This window comes from Papio anubis, chromosome 2 (assembly GCF_008728515.1).
Source record: "Papio anubis isolate 15944 chromosome 2, Panubis1.0, whole genome shotgun sequence".
Classification (NCBI taxonomy): Eukaryota; Metazoa; Chordata; class Mammalia; order Primates; family Cercopithecidae; genus Papio; species Papio anubis.
In genome coordinates this window covers 180,035,542-180,041,181 of record NC_044977.1, presented here as the reverse complement: position 1 = coordinate 180,041,181, position 5,640 = coordinate 180,035,542, and the positions used below count along the sequence as shown (strand labels likewise).

The 5,640-nt window shown below is 47.0% G+C and overlaps 1 long non-coding RNA gene across 1 annotated transcript; it reads right to left on the bottom strand.

Moving 5' to 3' along the window:
• Positions 1 to 316: 316 nt before the first annotated feature.
• Positions 317 to 4,946, bottom strand: LOC116273854. Its single transcript, XR_004182341.1, has 2 exons — positions 4,906 to 4,946; positions 317 to 3,671 (listed from the first exon to the last, which is right to left on the bottom strand). It is a non-coding gene; the product is annotated as an uncharacterized LOC116273854 (long non-coding RNA).
• Between the last annotated feature and the right edge of the window lie 694 nt (positions 4,947 to 5,640).

The following is a 5,640-nucleotide window of genomic DNA, read 5'->3' as shown; positions in this document are numbered from 1 at the left end:
CCTGGGTTCATGAGACAGGGATACTTCAGCTCTTGGCGGGGTATCCGCTACAGAGCCTCATCACAGCACCTCAATTACACTGCTAACAGTAAAGAAGAAAATTTGAACCAATTTTAGAACGAGTTAAGAGGGAATAAGAAAAATCCCAGCTATGATCTTTTTAAACATAAGTTGTGAAATAGTTCCCTCTTGTGGCTAAACTGGGAATTGCCACTTTAACCTTCCGGTTCTCCAATGGCTGGAAGTTAATCAACTTTTTAGTGTCAGAAGAAGCCTATGGACGTCTTCCGAAATTTATAATTACAAAGAAAACTAATTGCATTTCAATTAATTTATCCAATTATGAACAAGTGGGGGCTATGCAGATAGATGTTGTTTTTTAACACAGTAAACAACAAGACCTAATGGCAGGTCTAATTACCATAAATTCATGATATGCTCATTTGTGATGGGCATAAATGACATTTTGAGAAATCAGTGGCAGCTGTAACAATATGTGAAAAGCTGAGATTTCTAGAAATAACAAAGTCTCAGTTTCTGGTACTACTACAAAGGTTGGTTTTTTGCTATTTATAACTGAAGGAAATTCTAAATTTCAGAAGTTAAGCTCTAATCTTCTCCCATTCTAGTTCATTGAGCTCTTGAAGCCTCAGCCTCCCAAAGTGCTGGGATTACAGGTATGAGCCACCATGCCTGGACCTCTAGTTCACTGATCCTTTGAATTCTATTCCTGGGCCCCTTGGGGTTGGTGAAACCCAGCTGTTCTAATCTAGCTTAATTCATTCATTGAGCAGCCTCTTTACATGAGGCAAAGTTACCAATTTTGTAGTATTTCTGGGGAAAAAATCCTCCAAGGTGTGTGAGAACTAGGAAATCTGAATTAAATGGTCAACCCAAAACATTGTATACAGCTGAAACAAATCCAAAAAGTCAGAAGCACCAGCTTCCCTCCTGTCCTGGCTGAACATCCCCCTGTTGAAGTGAACTTCAGCCAAATAAAGTGTAGAGAGGACTAGAGGCAAAGGAGGGCCATTAAACCCAGCAAAGTCTCCACAAGCGTGGGGTGGTGGGGGCAGGTTTGCCTGTACTAGGAATAATTAAAACAGCCAAGTGTCTGAGCATCTACCAGGGCCAGTCTGTTCCGCTTTCTAACACTCTCAAGAAGGGATCGTTACTCTCATTTCAACAGTGAGGCAATGGAGGCTTAGATGGAAAAGTCTTGCCCAGAGTCATACGGCTGTTTAGTGGTGAGGCCAACACTGCCTCCCAGAAGACCCCATGGGCCCCCATGGCTTGGGGAGAAAAGCCAGTCCACAGGGAGGCTCCCTGTTGTATCCATGCCTCTGGCAGAGGCAGCGAGTGGGCAAGACAAGGTCGGCTGAAGACCCCACAGCCACAGATAGTGACTCCCACAGCACAGCACCCATGGCCCACAAAGGACCCCCTGGATGGAGCACCCAGACCCCGCTCTATAAGCCTCTAATCTACCAAGGAATTCTGCACCAAGTCCAAATGTACTTCTTCTCCCTGCTGAGCTTACTAACCCTCATCTGACCACCTCTCTCTTGTGCTTACATCTTCTTGGCGCTTTTTACATTTAACTGAGGTCTCCTGCCTGCTGCCCCTTCTCACCTCTGAACCCCCCAACACATGGCTCTTTGTCTGAAACGCTCCACTGCCCAGCCGGCACAAGCACCACCTTCCCCACTCCACACAAAAGCACACCCAGAGCGGGCAGCAGTCTCCCTAGGAAGGAGCACCAGTGGTGTCCCAGCAACTACAGTCAGGTCCACCCTGGATTCCTGCCCCCAAGCCCTCCTCAGCCATTAACATCAACTGCAAGATTTCCTTATGGCTGAACACCCTGTGAAATGTCCCATGTCTCCCCATATGTCCCAGTGGCCTCCTCAGGACCAATCCCCGAGGCAGGGTACGCCTGGTTAACCTCACTGTGCCCCCCACCAGTAGGCCCCCGCCCCCCACAAAGGGCAGAGGGTGCGCCCTCACTCTTGGGACCCAGGATTAAAAGCCCAGTTCCCAGGAGTTTGGGAGAGTCCTTCAGGATAATTAGCTTTGGTGACATGTCAGCATGTACTGGCCTGAACAGCAAGGCCTGGGTGCGAGCCACCAAAATCAGCCTTCTCTTTGACTGGTTTCCGTCACCCACTAGCACCCAGCCTTTACAGCATCTGTGGTTGGGAGCAGGTGTGAGGGTGAGGGTCTGTTAGATAGAGCTTGGAATGGGACATGCCACCCAGGTTTGTCCACAATGTTCTGATGGCACAGCCCTGGCTTGTGAAGTTCAGCGCTGAGGACGAGCCCCTGCACCCCGTCCTCACTGGGTAGGTGCAGACACTTTTCGGCGGCCCACTGTGCGCTGGTGATGGTTGCAGCACCAAGAAGGCATACTCTGGAGTTCTGAGTAGTCAGACTTAGCGCTGAAGCTTCCTGTGCTCTGAGAGCCCTGGGGCCCAAGGGCCTCACCCTTTTGACATCACTGAGCTCCACAGTTTCTCAGCCTCTGATCTGGTCCATCTCAGAAATGGGCCCCAGGGATCAAACAGGCTTCTTCTGACTCTAAAATGTTGATTAACTTCTCGTGCATCTCAGAAATGGGCCCCAGCAAGACTCAGATGCTCTTCTACTGGGGCCAAGTGGGAGCTTCATTCTCCCAAAAACACCCATTGTTTCTAGTGGGTTCATTTCCACCATGGCAGCCTTCTCCACAGGTGGGGCAATGCATTGGCCTACGCCTTACGTAGCATGATCAGGCTGGGCCACTGTAGGAATATTCTTGAATGCCAGGATTCATGTTCTTCTTTCGCAGTCATAGGGCATTTTGCCTGGGAAATAAGAAAAAAAAAAGGAAAAAAAAGAACACTCCTCAGCACTGTGGCGTAAGTGATTTACCTCCCCCCATTCTGGTGACCCTCATATCTGACCAGCGGGTGAAAACATTCAGGCTACTCTTCAAACTCAGTTTCATCCCCCTCCCAACAGCAGCTTCTGAGAGCCTTATTTCTGCTCACCAATTCTCCAATGGGCGTCATCATCAGACCATGGGGTGCAGTTGTGCATGATGTAAATATTCTTTGCCATTCCAGAGATGGACCAAATGTGCTGGGTGGCTGTGAATTGAAGCCCACCAACCCAGAGACACAAGAAATATTCACTGACTGATTGATTGATTGAATTTATTTCTGACTCAGAAGCTCATTCCTCAGGGTGCTGAGAAATTCCATCTCAGTAATGACTGGTTCCCCACACAAACACCCCAGGGGTTGCCAGGTGCTCCCTGGGCTACTGCCTGGTCTCACGGTCCCTTCAGATGTGGAAGCCCCACTGCGTTTGAAGCATGACCCCTCTGGGAATGCTGTGATCTCCTACACCAAAAACTCATCCTCTCTGAAATGTTACCACTCCCTTTGACTCCTGCCAGAGACTGCAGCTTCTGCTGCCACCCACCCTCCAACCCAACAAACAATCCCAGGGGCAGAAATATGCAACGGGTTTAGCCACCTGGCTGGAGATGAAAACAGGGACAAATACAAGAGCACTGCCACCCACAAATTCACATCTTAATACAGTATTCACTTGCAAACCTATCCTTCTAGCTCAATGTCCTTCTCTTCTGGAATACAAATTCCCAGGCGCGGTTTAATCCCCAGCACCTAGAAGAAGAGTAAGCAGTCTCTCAACATACAGTTTTGAATGACTAGGAAGAAAAAAAAATGAAGGGATAAACGATGGATATAAGGAATGAGAGCAAAAGTCTTTCTAAAAAACAAAACTCCATGAAACAGGAGAAACTTTGAAAACTAACATCTAACTGCAGTGAGATCCCAGCTTCATCACAGGCCAGTCCCAGGTATTCAAGCTCCCTGTGCCTTGTTTCTTCCTCTCCCGTAAAATGGGAGATCAAATCAGTGGCCACCTCACAAGTGGTGCTCAGCTAAAATAAGTTAATGGACTTTAAATGCTTAGAAGAGGACCCGTAACATGACAAGCATTCAGTAAGTGTTAGCTGTTTTCAGCAGCAGAGGCAAGAGCAGCAGCCAAGAGGAAGCTACACTCATTGGAGCAGTTCAGCTGAGAGGCAACAGGGTGAAAGGAACCCGAGCCCCAGCTCAGCTACTTGGCAGCCATGTGGCCTTGGACAAGTTGCTCAGCTTCTCTACAATGAAGTTGACTCCTCTGTTTTGAATGAATATGAAAGAAAAAATACCATTTTCATAAGGTTCATACGAAACTTCAATGAATTATTACGGGCTGGGCATGGTGGCTCATGCCTGTGTGAAAGGAAAATCTTGGAAATCTTGGGGCCCCGAAATTACTAAGCTAAAGGGAAAAGTCAAGCTGGGAACTGCTTAGGGCCAACCTGTCTCCCATTCTATGAAAACTCAACCCTCTGCTCACTGAGATAAATGCACATCTCATTGCCTTCTTTGGAGAGTCTAATCAGAAACTCAAAAGAATGCAATCATTTGTCTCTTATCTACCTATGACCTGGAAGGCCCCTCTGGGCTTGAGTCTTCCCACCTTTGCTTCAAGTTGTCCCCCTTTCCAGACCAAACCAATGCTCATCTTACATATGTTGATTGATGTCTCGTGTCTCCTTAAAAAGTATAAACCAAACTGTGCTCTGACCACTTCGGGCACGTGTCGTGAGAACCTCCTAAAGCTGTTTCACAAGCACGTGTCCTCAACCTTGGCAAAATAAACTTTCTAAATTAACTGAGACCTGGCTCATATTTTGGGGGTTCACACCTGTAATCCCAGAACTTTGGGAGGCCAAGGCAGGAGGATCACTTGAGGCCAGGAGTTCAAGATCAGCCTGGGAAAAATAGTTAGACCCCCATTGCTACAAAAAAAAATTGAAAATTAGCCAGGTGAAGTGGCACACACCTGTAGTCCTAGCTGCTTGGGAGGCTGAGGTGGGAGGATGTTTTTGAGCCCAGAAGGTCAAGGATGTAATGAGCTATAATAATGCCACTGCTCTCCAGCCTGGGCAACTCTGTCTCTAAAAAGTAAAAATAAAATGAATTATTCAAATACTCATCACAGCGCTTAGAACTAGCAAGTGCAAATACATAGCTGATGTTGAGCAAGTCGCTATTGTAAGGTCAGCTAAGAGAAAGGATGAGTAGACCCAAAGTCAGCCAAGTGAGTTTACTGACCTGCCAGGCTGCTCCTTGACAGGCAGAGGCAGCCCCGAGCTCACACACCAGGGAGGTTTATGGGGGTTGACTGTGGGGGCTGGCATGGCATACATTCTGAGTAAACCCACACCCTAGAGTTGTTTTGCTACATCCTAACAGCACTGCATTATTTCTAGCTCAGGTTACATAACATCTAAAGGAAATGGGGGGGGAATCCTTGCAGGAACAGGGGGCTAAGTTTCACCTATTATATAAAAGAAAGCGGCTACCATGATATCAGTGAAATCGAGCAGCTACTAACTAGAGGGGAAAATGTGAGATCAGTAAAGATTGTACCAAATCACAAAATATGATGGCCATATTTGAAAATTGTTTTGGAATGCTCAACATCACTAATCATCAGAGAAACGCAAATCACAACCACAATGAAATGTCATCTTACCCAGTCAGAATGGCTACTATTAAAAAGACAAAAATAAAC